Source organism: Mauremys reevesii, linkage group 12, assembly GCF_016161935.1.
Source record: "Mauremys reevesii isolate NIE-2019 linkage group 12, ASM1616193v1, whole genome shotgun sequence".
NCBI lineage: Eukaryota > Metazoa > Chordata > Testudines > Geoemydidae > Mauremys > Mauremys reevesii.
Window position 1 is genome coordinate 24,185,603 of NC_052634.1, and position 15,321 is coordinate 24,200,923.

At 50.2% G+C, this 15,321-nt stretch overlaps 1 non-coding gene across 1 annotated transcript; it reads left to right on the plus strand.

The window, feature by feature from the left end:
• Positions 1–7,758: 7,758 nt before the first annotated feature.
• Positions 7,759–7,840, plus strand: TRNAS-UGA. Its single transcript has one exon. It is a non-coding gene; the product is annotated as a tRNA-Ser (tRNA).
• Positions 7,841–15,321: the final 7,481 nt, after the last annotated feature.

Consider the following 15,321-nt stretch of genomic DNA (forward strand, 5'->3'; position numbering starts at 1 on the left):
GCAGGCAGATGCTGCTCAGCTCCGCTGCACTGCCGGGGCCCCTGGGGGGAAGTGCCTGGGTGTGGCAGGTGGGGCCAAGGGAGTGACCCGGTCCCAAAACTGCTGGAGCCCCACGGGCGAGACCTGGGGACCAGGACTGCCAGCCAGACAAACACCTTTAAGAGGAGGCATCCTCTCCTGTCAAAACTGATCTTCCTCCTTCAGTTCAGTGACAGCCTGAATTGTTCCTTATCCCGGCAGAGCCAGAGGACTGAAAGCAGCAACATCAAACCGCTCTGTAGCTCGCAGGAATGGACATAAACACTCCCTGGTATCTGAGGAGATGTTCAGCTTTGCCCTTGGTCAACTACAAGGCTAAAGGGAAAGGAGGTGGCGCCAGATATTGAAACACGACACATCATAGTTATGCCCATGGTGGCTGCAAAATCTTTTGACGTACTTCTTCTTATCAGCCGTGTATTGTTTTCTCCGGAGCCTAGGCCTTGACCAAGAAATTTGTACTTTGCTAAAATAATCGACTGCCCCTGGTGAAGACAATGGACTTGACACCCACTGGGGTGTCCCAACACAGGTACAAGTACTAACAACTGTGGCTGCCTTTTAGCCATAGATTTTAAGCAGGGCAATAAATTGAAACAAACCCCTGTTAAATCATTTCTCAGCCCGAGTCCTTCACCCACATTCCCTAGAGCATTGGGCCACCATGTGGACGTTTCATTTCCGACCTCAGTTTCACACAGAGACAAAATTTCCTTTGCACAGGTCCATGAACAGCAAAACGTCCCTGTGTCTCTGGTCTGAGCCAGGGCATTCAATTCCAGTGAACCCTTCTCTCCTGCAATGGCGACGGTCAGACACAGGGGACGTGGCACCTGCATCCCTGCCAGGGAGATATTGGCTCGGCTCTTTCTTTCTGCTGCTGTTCGTAGACCATGAAACATCAAGGGTGGAATGCAAGGCTGAGTTCATGCACCAGCCCTCAGTGCCCCAGAGAAATCCTGCCCCCTGCTATTGGAACGATGTGCTGGAGATTTGACTAGGAAAGGGACTGTCTGAATTGTCAGAGTGGCGAATGAACAACAATCTACAGCAATGTCGTTCACACAAACACACTCTCATCCTGCTCCAGCCGGAAGGGAAATGGGCAGGAATTCTCACTGTTCATCCAAGGACACACTTACACTGATGCGCAGCCATGAGTGTGCTGGGGGAGCTGGTCTGAGCAAACAATTTGAAGTGACAATTCAGTGAGAACAGAATCATCATATAGTGGAACAACTGTAGCTTAAGTAGTTGTGGCCGAGTGGTTAAGGCGATGGACTAGAAATCCATTGGGGGTCTCCCTGCGAAGGTTTGAATGCTGCCAACTACGCAAGCTCTACGTTGCTGTTGTTATTATAGTCTTAGTACCTGAGCATCCACAGTGCAAACTGGAGCCAGATCTAGTTTCACTCTGTCTACACTTAAAATGCTGCTGTGGCACTGCTATAGCACTTTGGAGTAGACAGTGACTAGAGGGGTTTTCCCATCCCTGTAATAGCTACATGGACAAAACCATTCTTCCTTTTCTTTAGCACTATCTAACCCGGGCTTAGGTCACCTTAACTATATGGGTTTGGGGGGGGGGTCACACCCTGAGAGACGTCGCTCTGCCAGTTCAGTGCCCAGCGTACACCAGCCCTTAGATCCCTCTTGGTATTTCAATGCAGGCACTGACCTGTGAGAGGAAAACATCAGCTCGCAAACACAGAGACTGAATTCCCCACATTTAATCTCGCTGCACTTTCCAGAAAGTCACAAAATTCAATTCATTCTTGCTAGGCCAGAGAAAAAATAAGTGACATTAAGTTTTTGGCTTGGTTAAATAAAATTAAGTGTTTAATCAATATAGTAAAAAAATCTGTACTGATTCCTCTAACTAACACCACAATGTGAAATAGGAACAGAGACAAAGCTTGTCAGTGACGACTAATTTCGCAAATCATCTTCCCATTATTAATTTCCACGCTGCCCCCATTGGAGGTCTGGGCATCTCCAGTGTCATTGCTCTGCATTCACCTTCCCCTTAGAATTGTTCTCGGACATTCGCCTTCCTCTGCAGCATGGGGCACGGGTCACTTGCTGGAGGATTCCCTGCACCTTGAGGTCTTTAAGCCACGATTTGAGGATTTCAATAACTCAGACATAGGTTAGGGGTTTGTTACAGGAGTGGGTGGGTGAGATTCTGTGGCCTGCATTGTGCAGGAGGTCAGACTAGATGATCATAATGGTCCCTTCTGACCTTAAGTCTATTAATCTTTTCCCAAATTTGGAAAATTGTGCACTTCAGAATGTGAATAGTGACCTCGTCTCCTTCCTGCACCTGCTCTACATTGCTCCACAGCAGTTTCTCCACCTGCAGAGTCACCCCAGCACTGCAGTGCAGCCGCCCAGGGGTCAGCAGGGGCCCTTGGCAAGGACAGTGCGTGCAGCTAACAGCCCGGTGTGCCTGGCCGTGAGGCAGCTGTAAAAAAGCAACACCCCCGCCCAGAAGTACAGAGACTGAATTCCCCAACTTTAACATCATGACCCCCCTGTAGAAAGCCGCACGTGTCAGTTGTAGTTTCACAGGGAGATGCAAAAATCAAGTGACACCAATTTTCAAGTTGAGTAAATAAAGTTGAGGTAGTTATTAACCTCACAAAAATACACTAAAGATCCCTCAACATAACACCTGAAGGTGAAATATGAACAGAGACAAACCTTGTCAGCAAAGGCTCATTTCCCAAACGATCCTCAAAATGTTACTAATTCCCACCCCTCCTCCACAGGAGCTCTGTGCAGTGTCACTGTTCTGCAGGCAGCTTCCCATTAAATGCTGTTGTGGGACATTCCCAGGCCTGGAAATGTACCAACGACAGAATCTGAAGAGCAAACCTGGCTCCCCGCACCAGGCGGGATTTGAGTGTTTTGTCCCTGTCACTTAGTCTTTGTCAATAGTACAGACGCCAGGGGCAGGACTCCAGGCTCTGCTTGAGGGATCCTGGCACAGGGGCTGGCAGGGGAGAAAGGATGGTAGATTCTAACCTGTGCTCTGGAGAGGAGGTAATAAGTGAAGGGGGCTTTTCTGACTCCTCCCGTCTCAGTGTCCCAGGGCTGGAATTCTACATTCCACAGGGCCAAACAAGGGGGTGATGCCATTTGGCTAATGAAAACCAGTGCTTTAAGTGAGGCTTGAACTCACAATCTCAGCATAGTTCCTCTCAGCACTGCCCTATAAGTACTGTGTGCTAACCAATTGTGCCACTGGAGCACCTGTGAGCTGTGACTCTCTAAGACCCCTAGGTTGATACAGGCGAGGAGTGACCCCAAAACATTCTCAGTGGGGTTGAGAGCAGGTAGCGACAAGTGTTGTACTCGGTGGGGTGGATTCTTCTTAAGGGTTCCAGGCCCCATTTGACCCTTTTGTTCTTCCCTGTGTAATAACAGAGCTGGTTAAGACTCAATGGAGAGTCTTGCTGCAGACCAACAGATCTGAAATCACTGATAACCAGCTCTAAGCATTAGTCCTGCTTTGGGACAGTGTCTCTCATGCAAGAAACTGCCCAGTCTGCGCTAGCAGTGAGGCTCCCTCACTAACAGCTGAAATCAGGGAGAGCTGTGTGAAGTGCAGGGACCCAGGGCTGCCTGAACAGGGGGGAACAGCACCGCAGGACTTTTAAAAATGGGAGAGCTCTGCCTTGCCACTTTGTGATGACCATAAGGGTGGAGAGAGGGCAGAGAGCAGTGTCTTGGAGGAAGAGGCAGTGTAGGAGTCCATCTAGCTCTGAAACTTGTCTTCTGACAGTAGCCAATACCAGGTGCCCCAAAAGCCACTCCCAAAGGTACCACTGGGAGTTGAACTCAGGATCTTCTGTTTACGAAACAGGTGCTTTAACCAGCTAAGCCGTGGTACCTGCTGTTATTTAAAACATCATGTTTGCCCACACCTGACTCTCTGCCAATCCCCACTGAGCCCTGACAAGTGTTGCTCATGTTTGGATTCTGTAAAGCAGAGGAGCAGGTGACGTTTTGCTCCCCAGGTGTGTGTGTGATTCTTTGGACAGGTCTACACTATGAAATTAGGTTGGTGTAATTACATTACTTAGACTGGCAATGCAGTTCTATCAATCTAATCCCAGTGCAGATAGCGGCTCAGCTGTCAGAACTTTCCCTTGGAGCAGGGGGACACTGAAAGGGGAGGGGCCCAGCCTCTGTAGCAGAAATGCAGGGCAGGCGAGTTCACAGCAGGCATGGTGGGATACTGGTGAAGACCAGTCATGGTGATATAATGACCAGCAGCATTTACACTGACAATTTATCACTTGAAGTTTGCTGCAAAAAGCTCTAGGCCTCTCGTCAAGGTGTTTTTATTTTGTCACTAAAACAGGGCAGTTTTGTCGCCAGACGTGGCATTGCAGTGTGTGCACCAGCCACAAGCTGCCGACCGAGGGAGCGGTGTGTGTTTTTCACACACCTGAGCAATATAATGATGCTGAAAGAATTAGTGCAGACCTGGCCAAAGATTCACACACACACACAGCTTGCAAGGAAAACGTCACTTGCTCCTCTGCTTTGCAGTATCCAAGCACATGCAAAGTGTGTCAGGCCCCGGTGGGGCTGGCAGGGAGTCAGGTGTGGGCAGACACTGTGTCCTAGGGCTTGGCTACACTTACAAATTTGCAGCGCTGCAGCAGGGTGTGAAAACACACCCTCTGCAGCGCTGCAAATTGCGGCGCTACAAAGCGCCAGTGTAGTCAAAGCCCCAGCGCTGGGAGCCGTGCTCCCAGCGCTGTCCGTTATTCCCCACAGGGAGGTGGAGTACGGACAGCGCTGGGAGACTTTTCTCCCAGCGCTGGCGCTTTGACTACACTTAGCGCTTCAAAGCGCTGCCGCGGCAGCGCTTTGAAATGCAAGTGTAGCCAAAGCCTCAGTTATAAGCAGGCACCATGGCTTAGCTGGCTTAAAGCACCTGCCTTATAAATAGGAGATCCTAGGTTCAACTACCAGTAGTGCCTTGTTGAGTAACTCTTGGGGTACCTGGTATTAGCTACTGTCAGAGAACAAAACAGAGTGTTGGGTGGGCCTTTGGTCCAGCCCAGTATAGCTGTTTTTATGGTTTAAATTACACTCACAGGCACTGATAACAGAATTACTGAAAGTTTGGGAGTTAAGAGCTGATAGGTCAGTGGTCCAGCCTGTCACAGATGACCCCCCTCCCTCTGGGACAGGGGCAGGTCTGGGCTCTTACACCAAATGGCTCATTGTGGCTGCCAGAACCTGTGGGCAGCTCATTTAGTTTGCACTGAGGGTTGAGTCCTGCTTCGTGCACCGTGTGTGAGAATGAAAATCTTAAACCGCCCTTTGAAATTACAAAAGCAGCAGGACGTGTTATTGTCCCTGCCCCAAAGCAGACAGACCAATGGAGAAATGCCATTGAGTCCAGGGTAATACTCCACTGCCATTTTACCTTGTTTGCTGGCTAAACTCCCTCCCTACCTTGAGGGCTCTCAGAGCCCAGTATTGAGCCTGAGCCAAGATGTCTACTGTTATATCCTTGGGGGCAGCCGGTTTAGGAAGAAATCACTTGAGGCCAGACAGGAGACAGCTAACAAAACCACCATTTTATTTACAGACACACAGCTCACCCAACCGGCCGAAACAGGCTGGGCTATCCCCTAATAAACTAACTCAGTTGCCATAGCAACAAAAACCATGACAACCAAATAGAGAACAGTGCCCAGAGGAGGGACCGTGTGACAGGCTCCAGCCTGGGGCTCTTCCTCCCTCCTGCCAAGCCCTGACTATCAATCCCAGCCCTGACCCTCCTTTCTTCAAGTGCCATGTGGGCCAGAGGAAAAGTGTGGCAGGAAGCACAAGGGCCAAACTTGTGGGCAGTAGGTGAAGCCCAACCATCAAGGTAGCAAGTTCCACAGCCCCAACCCTTTGTGGCCTTCCCAGCCAAAGACCTGGCTCTACAAGGTGTAAGTCACCCAGCAGGAGGGGGGAGACTGGCTCTTGCACAGCTGGACACAAGGAAATTGAGCACTGGGAGCTCCAGGGCTTTACCACAAGCCAATACAAGATCCCACTGAGGTTTGAACTCAGATTGCAGGATTCAGAGTGCTGCCCATTACACCATGGGACCAGCTCATGCTGCCTTCTCTGCACAGTGGTGACCCTCATGGGGCTGGTTTGTGTAAGGGGCTCTTGGCCCTTTACTAAAACTTAGTGTGTGTGTGTGTGTCGGGGGGGGGGGGTTGGTTGGCTAGTTCCCAGCACCAATAGAAGGGGGAAGGGCCAATGGGAAATCAGGACCCTGAGACTGACAGTCCCCTGGGCAATGGGGAGAGGCCAAAGCTCCAAGTTAGCCGCACTGACAGGCCAGGCAGTGTAATGAGGGAGTCACCTGGCCAGGGGGTCCCATCCTCCGTGGGAGCTGGAACTGCCTGGGCCAGAGTGGGTCAGAGCTAAGGAGAGAGCAGGAGCCCGAGAAGAGCCGGGGAGCAGAGCTGCACAGGTGTAGTGCCAGAAACTGCTCCCTGTAGGACTTTGCTACCTGCAGCAGTTACTGAGACCTGAGGTTGTTCTTATTTGCTGACTTGTTCTAATTGGCTCAAACTTGACAGTGGTTTCTCTAGCAAAGGCCAGTCCCTGGCCCCTTGGTCCAGACATCCTCATTCACACCAGGCTGGGGTGACCAGATGTCAAAGATGAAATATCAGGATGCGGGGGGCGGAGCAACAAAAAAAAAGCTGGCGGCTCCCCACCCCCCACCGCCAGGCGGCAGTGGCACAGCCCCGTCTCCACCCAATTCTCGTCTCCGACCCCCAATACACCCCCAGCTCCCCCATCCCCTCGCTCCTGGGCCCAGCCTGCGCTCCGAGCTCTGCAGCCGAGCCGCGCTCCAGGTCCCTCCTGCAGCTCCCGGGCAAGGGGCGAACCAGGCAGCCGGGCCCGGGCCCTCCCGGCAGGAGCGTGTCTGCCCCACATGTGTCTCCGCCCCCCGCCCACCTGGGCCCTGCCCGCTCCGCACTGCCCCCAGCCCCACTGCGCTGCCCCGCAGGCTCCAGGGCTGGAGCTGCCTCTGTGCTGCGCTCCCGACCATGGCTATGGCCCGTGTGCAAACCTGGGAGGGAGGAGGAATGCCGCCTGCTTGGGGAAGAGGCAGGGCCAGGGCGGGGATTTGGGGAGGGATCCAATGGGGCAGTGAGGGGGTGGGGCTGGGGGCAGGGCCAGGGCGGGGATTTGGGGAGGGATCCAATGGGGCAGTGAGGGGGGTGGGGCTGGGGACAGGGCCAGGGCGGGGATTTGGGGAGGGATCCAACGGGGGAAGGAGGGGGCGGAGTCAGGGGGGTGAATGTCCCTCCAGGCTCTGCCTGTGTGCCGGAGCAGAGGGCAAAATTGTTTGTTTCTCCAGTGTCCCGACCAAACATCAGTCGGGACATGGGACAAATAAGCAAATATCGGGAAACTCCCGATAAAATCGGGACGTCTGGTCACCCTACATCAGGCTTCAAGTTGAGAATCATTTCCCCTTCCCGCTCTGTGGGAGGGGAGACTTTTAAACGCGCTCTCTGTGCGACTGCACATGGCTAAGCAAAGAGAACAAACCCCCAATCCTCCCTGTGCTTTGGGAGCCAGGTTTGCGGGGGGAATTCTGTAGTTCAGATGACTTCACGCCTGGGCATTGTGATTCTTTACCAGTTTCTCTGGCACTGGGGAAGTTGTGTGCTCACAGCTGTGATGGCCGAGTGGTTAAGATGTTGGAGTTGAAATCCAATAGGATTCCCCTGTGCAGGTTCAAATCCTGCTCACGGCGAGGCCTGTATTGTAGCCAGTCTCTCACGGGGGCAACACCTCTGTACAACCCCCTGAGACACTCTCAATTCTCTCCCCACCCCAAGGAAATCCTGTTCTGCTCCTTTCATAGAGATCCCTGGGACACCAGCTCACACTGTGTCCCTGAGGGGTCAGGCAAACTCTCAGCGCCTGAAGCCTCTGCCACTCGCCTAGTGCCCCATAGATCAGCCATAGCCCTCGTTCTGCTCCTCTCTCTAGAGTGCAAAAGGAGCCAAGTCAGCGACTCCATGGGAGCTACGGGGCTGCAGAACCAACAGAGGAAAAATAGGTGCTCAGCACCCACTGGCAGACAGCTCCACTCGCACACTACAGGCCTTGGATCTAAAAGGGGAGTGTGACGTCTGGTGGTCAGAGCGGGGGAGGGGGGGTTGGTGGTCAGAATTCCTGGGTTCTATCTCCAGCCCTGGGAGGGGAGTGGGGTCCAGGGGTTAGCGTGTGTGTTGGGGGGAGCCAGGACTCCTGGGTTCTCATTCTGGCTCTGACTCTCTCTTGTGCAATCCCTTGGCAGTTACCCAACTCGCCAGCTTGTGGGAGCGAGGGGCTGGGGCCGGGTTGTGACACAGCCCAGAGTCCCGTACTACCCCTTTGTTACCCGACCCGGGGCAGGGTGGGGGATGGCCTGGGAGACCCGCTAAGAAAGGTGCTTCTGGTGGGTTTGTGTGTGGGTCACGCTGCCCCCTGCTGGATAGACCCCTCTAGGTCAGAACCAGTCTCAGCCCGGGTCAGACCCTGGGAGCCCAGCCCCCTCTGTCGCCACGGCCATGTCTATTGGTCTCCTGGAAAGGTCCATTCTCATCGGTAGCTGTCCAGTGGCAGTGAGTTCCACAGGCCTTGGCACACGCTATGTAGGGCAGGAGATCCTTGTGTTGGGAGCAGTGGGAGTGAACTGTGTGCGGTTGTGCCTCTGAGCACGATTCTGAATAGTCTGGTGTGTGTGGGTGGGTTATTGTGAGTGTGGCTGGGGGTGTGATTGTTTCTCTCTTTGGGGGTGGAGCTAGCATGCCCCTCTGGGTGTGTTGTGTGTGAGTGTTCTTGGGATTGCGTGAGTCCCTTTGTGTGTCAATGTGTGTGTGTGTGTCACTTGCTGCAGGATACAAAATCCCGCAAAGCCACCACACACACACACACACACACACATACACACACACAGAGTGGGGCTCAGCCCCACCAGCAGGGGGCAGCAGGGACACACACGTCTCTCCTGGGCCAGCTTGGACAATTTCCCATCACGACCCGGCACAGTGCTGGTGCCCCCACACTTGGGTGGGCAGCGACCGGGCGGGGGGGGGGGTGTTAGATGTGCTGGATGCAGAAGGAAGCACTTTGGGAAAATCAGTCACGGCCCTTAGCAGAGCTGAGACACCGACCCAGTGACCCCTGCAGCACCCTGGGAGGGGAGTGGGGTCTAGTGGTCAGAGCAGGAGGGGGCTGGGCACCAGGGCCCCTGGGTTCTATCCCTGGCCCAGGGAGTGGAGGGGGTCTAGAGCAGGGGGACTGGGAGCCAGGACTCCTGGGTTCCATAGGGGAGACTGTTTTTCCCTGTGCTCCCCTCCCTAGAGATCCCAGCCCAGCCCCCTAGTGGAGAGTGAGTGGGAGCGGGGGAAGTTGCTCTCCCACTTCAGAAACATGATTCCCCCCCCCAACCCAACCGTGGGCTGTGACATCATGGACCCCTCCCTCCCCTGCAGACAGTAGAAGCCCCGCCCACCAGAGAAGGGGGGGGTCTAGTTGCACCCACAACAATCCCACTCATGGTTGCAGAGAAACCCCCCCACCCCCACAAACCACTGCTAGGACAGGAGCTGCTGCTTTCTTTTCACCAGGAGCTGCTCCCCGCCAGGCACCACACCCCAGTCACACGCCTTTGGTCACTATGCAGCTCAGTGGCAATCACTGCCCCGAAGTGACTCCGGCGCAGGCACCCACAGCACGAACTCCCCACACCAGATTCTGTCCACACGCAGACAGGGCCGTCCTTAGGATTTATGGTGCCCTAGGCGAGATTATTAAACTGGTGCCCCTGTGCCTGATCTGCTCTTAGCAACACAAACATAAGCATACAGTATTGGAAAACTTGCCACATTCACGTTATTAAAACCAGTTTAACTTAATGAAGCACACTGTAAGGCTGATGGTCTAGCACTAAAGAAGTAGCACTATAGAAAAAATTCTGATTTGACAGAATGATGCAAATAATATAATTTTTTTAATTTGTCAACATTTTATTGGAAATGTATATGAAGAGGTATTGAAACAAGGATTTGTTTTTAATTAAAAGCAATCTTTCTGGCTTTTTTGGCTGCAAAATCAGTAATAATGTCATCGTATGACAAAGACAAAGTGGTGTCTTGTTCGATTGCAAGAATAGCAAGACCAGTTAAGCGTTCCTGACTCATTGTAGAGCGGAGATAGTTTTTAATGAGCTTTAGTTTTGAGAAACTCCGTTCTCCTGATGCTACTGTTACAGGAATTGTCAGTAGAATACGAGTGGCAATGTACACATTAGGATATATGTCAACAAGTTTGCGGCTATGGATAAACTGTACAACGTCCATCACCGATTTTGCATGTGGCAACATTGAGGACAGTGTACTCAATTCTTCGTACAGTTCAAGTCCATTTAAATCAAAACTATCACCATGCTTCAGGAGGCTCTCTAGGTTCTTGCACTTTGTCATTAGCTGCTCTTGTTTTCCTATTTCGTTGAATTTAGTTATGTCATACAAAAATCCAAACTGTTCATGGTGTACTTGTAAAGTATTAAACCTTTCATCAACAGCAGATACTGCTTTATCCATCACAACATTAAAAAATTCAACCTCAAATTTCTTTTCTGGATCGTCTATGGGCTCATCTGCTCCTTCATATTCCATTTGCCGTTTTTTCCTTGAAACTCGTGTCACATTCGCACATGGAAATTTTGGTTCTACACCGAGTGCCTGTGCAAGCTCTCTTGCTGTAACCTGTGCTTCTTTGAATCCATGTTCTCTGTATTTCACTAAAAAGTCGTGTGTGTTGTTTAGTAAGGTAAGTGTTGAATCAAGCTGCACCATTGGACTCTGCATTATTTTGCTTACACTTGAGATTTTAACAAGAATGTCATACCAGATTACAACAGACGTTAGAAACTTGAAGCTGGATATTTCAGAGGCCAGTGACTGTGCTTCACTTTTAGCTTTTGGATCTCTGGCTTCTTCCAAAATAGCAACCAATGCTTCATAAACTTCCTCAGATTGATATCTCAACGTTTTTACACTTTCTACTCTGCTTTCCCAGCGTGTCTCAGATAGAGGCTTAACAGTAATACCATTGACATGTGCTTTGAATATTTGCCATCGCTGAGTGGAAGCTGAAAAGAGCACGTAAATGCGTTGCAGCAAACCAAAAAAAGATATAGCTTGTACAGAAGACTTGGCCATATCACACAAAATCAAATTAAGGCTGTGGCATGCACATGGAACAAAAAAGGCTCGTGGATTTTCTCTCAGCAATCTAGCTTGCACGCCAGAAATGCATCCTTTCATATTGGCACCATTATCATAACCTTGTCCTCGAATGTTCATTATGGACAATCCCATTTGTTTTAGTTCATCAAGGAGAGTTTGAAGTAGTCCAAAACCTGTAGTGTCTTGTACTTCTAAAAATGTGATAAATGATTCCTTAACTGTAATCTGTGCAGCATCACTAATGTCGACAAATCGCACTACTAATGACATCTGTTCCTGATGACTTATGTCCGGAGTGCAATCTAGAATTACGGCAAAATATTTTGCCAAAGTAACCAATGAAACAATTTTGTCTCTCACTTTATCACTCATTAGCATGATCAGTTCATTTTGAATTCTTGGTCCTAAATAGTGGTCATGTATTTCATTTTCAGTTACTCTTCGGAGATTTTCACTCATCACTGTGTCAAATTTTCCCAGCAGTTGTACAAGGCCCAAAAAATTTCCATTTTGGGGCTGGAATAATTTCTCAACGCTTCCTCTAAAAGCAAGATTGTTTGTTGATAGATATTCAACAATAGATAACAGACGTTCAAGAACACGACGCCAATGCTGCTTCTCTGACTCCAGCAATCTTTGATTTTGGGCATCAAGAGTTGTCTGATTTTTCAACCTTACACTCAGCTCACACCATTTGTGCATACTTTCAATGTGGTGTTGTGCCTTTTCATGTTGCAGTAATATGTGACTAAGATTTTTCCAATCATTAATACCCATGGTTGCTATCTTAAAATTGCAACTATTGAAAATCTTGCATGGGAAACAAAATACAGCATCCTTGCATTTAGAGTACACAAGCCACCGTCTGTTGACAATTTCACCATTAGAAAGTCTTTTGTAGTAATTGTTTTTTGTGAATTTCCTACCTCTACTGTCTTTAGGATATTCAAGACCTTTTATTCTCACAGGGCCTTTCTCAAGTATAATGGCACGGAATTCGTTGTTTAAAGATTGCGGCCATGTGCCAATGTCATCTATATCCCATGCTAGTACAGTTTCAACTGTTTTAATTTCTTGTTTTGTGTCTGCATCTGTTTCAAATGATTGTTCTGTGTGTTCTTGCATTTCCTGAGCTTCATCTGCATAAACATTTTCTTGGGAAGTTACATTATGATCTTGATCAACTTTGTTGTTTTCATGATGTACAAACTTAAGTATAGAACCCTTCTGTGCTTTTACAGCTAATCCTATTTCATCTTTCTGTTTTCTTTTTTGTGACCCGGAAAGTTGTTTTCGATGCGACATAACTTATAAAGGTGTTTTTTAAAGAAATAACTGTTTAAATTATTGTCATTATCAGAAATATTTAAAATAACTAATATAGGATAGCCGTGAGCCTGTGAACTTGAGTAGTGCGAAGACTGAGACACAGTAGAGTTGGAAACCCATGTCATTTTTACAAAGCCACTTTTTAGTTTTAAATGTATAGTGGGCATCAGTCTTAATGTTAGTTACAACTCTATATCAACTTTATACTGTAAGTAGATCAATGGCATTATCCAGTTTAATAAGCTGGGTTTCCAAACAGTGGGAAAATATAACCCTAGTTTTACTCCTAGGTAAGGCACAAAGTGACCAAAATGAAGTCAGCACAGAATCATCTCATCTAGATTAAGGTAGCACAGAAATGTTACATAAGTCCTATTGTGCCTTATTTTTGTTTGGAAAGATATCAGCAATAGCAGCACATTTTGGGCATTGCCTGAAATACATGATAAATCACTGCCTCTAAAGTTCCATCAAAAACTGACATTTTCACAGCTCTAGCATGATCTGCTGTACAGATTCTTCACAAGGAAGTGTCCCTGGCCTTTTAAACTCATATTAACTATGTATTTACTTTATGAAAGTTGGACAAAACATTGTGAAAACGTAAAACATTGGCTGCCCAACTTCTGGGCTGGCAAAAGCTATACCGACTCACAGGAAAAAAAAAAGCAGGAGAATCTTAGTACAACATATGGTCAGTCTATACCAGGAGTCGGCAACCTTTCAGAAGTGGTGTGCCAAGTTCACTGTAATTTAAGGTTTCTTGTGCCAGTAATATATTTTAACGTTTGTAGAAGGTATCTCTCTATGTCTATATTATATAAATAAACTATTGTTATTATCTGGGGTCCCGGCCACTGGTCCTGCTCAGCCCGCTGCCAGCTGAGTAAATGGAACCCCAGACCGGCAAGCGGGCTGAGCGGGGCTGGTTGCTGGAACCTGAGACAAGGATCCCAGGCCCTGCTCAGCCCACTGGTGGTCTGTAGTTCTGACCACCAACTCCTGCCAGCCAGGATCCCGGCCACCAAGCCCCCTCAGCCCGCTACCAGCCTGGGGTTCTGCCAGCCTGGGTGAGCAGGAGGCAGAGTGGGGCCGGCGGCTGGGCTCCTGACTGGCAAGGGGCTGGCAGCTGGAACCCCGGAGTAGCAGCAGGCTGAGTGCTGCCGGCACCCCAGACTGGCAGCAGACTGAGCCACTCAGCTCCCCACCGGCCCTGCTCAGCCCGCCACCAGCCCACTCAGCCCGCTGCCGGCTGAATGAATGGAACCCCAGGCTGACAGCAGGTTGAGTGGTTCAGCCGGCCTGCTCAGCCCGCTGCCAGCCTGGGGTTCCTTGGGGGTCCCCAGGCCAGCAGCGGGTGCTGAGTGGGGCCGGTGGCCAGTATCCCAGCTGGCAATAGGGCAGCAGTCGGAACCCCAGAGCAGTGATGGGCTGAGCCGCTCAGCCTGCCGCTGTGTACCATCAAAAATCAGCTCACCTGCCACCTTTGGCACGTGTGCCGTAGGTTGCCGACCCCTGCTTTATACACTAGTAAGGAGATGAGCATATTACAGTTGTTGGAGGGCTCTTATCAGGAGTAACAGGCTATAGGAAAGTCAGTCAACATTTTTTGTTTCTCTGATGAAAACTGGCCCACTCCCTGCCTCAAACCAAACCTGTCACTAATAATTGTCAACAACTTAATTTTCTGTTTTGGCTAAGAGATTGACTTTTTTTTTAAATATTGAAATTGGATTCAGGATTGTTAGCAAGAATTTTTGGCAAACAAAGTTGTTAAATGACAATCTAAATGGCAACACAGTACTGCTTTCATACTGCTGGTCCAACAGCTGCAGTAGACCCCAAAATCCACCTCTTGGGGTGCAGAGTGGCAACAGCAGCAGCAAACCCTCAGGTCCAATCACACGCCAATGGGCACCACCACCAGCCTTATGGACCATGGTGAAGTTAGCACAGCATCTGATCTCAGGGACAGGTCACCCATGGAGCCACAGCAGCTCATCCTGCCCTGTACAGCTCCCCCCGGATGAGGTGGATCGGTGGCAGCTGCCAGCCCGGGAGACACGCTCCCAGCTAGGTTGACCAGATCCAGATGTCCTGATTTTATAGGGCCAGTCCCGATATTTGGGGCTTTGTCTTATATAGGCACCAATTACCCCCACCCAGAGTGACTAGACAGCAAGTGTGAAAAATCAGGACAGGGGGTGGGGGTGGGGAGTAAAAGGAGCCTATATAAGAAAAAGACCCCAAAATTGGGACTGGCCCTATAAAATAGGGATATCTGCTCACCCTACCCCAACCCCCTGTCTTGATTTTTCACACATCTGGCTAACCCCAGCCCAGCCCCCTGTGACATTCCAATCCTGGCTCACTGCCCAGGAAGTGAGTTACTTTCACTTTCATTCCTCAGCAGGCAGGGAGCCAGCCTCCTCCCCCCACCTACCCCCCAGCACCTCACCCAACCCATCCCTGATGGAGGGGAGGGAGGAGAGAGAGAGGGATGCTCCTGGGGAGGAGGGAGAAAGGAGGGGGTGCTCCATGGGGCAGGGTGGGAGAAGAATGGATGTTATGGGGGACAACAGAGGATACTGGTTCCAGAGCCACAGGGCCTGCCTCACCTCACCTCAGCCGGGGGAAAGAGTCACACTCACAGGTGAGCTCCCTC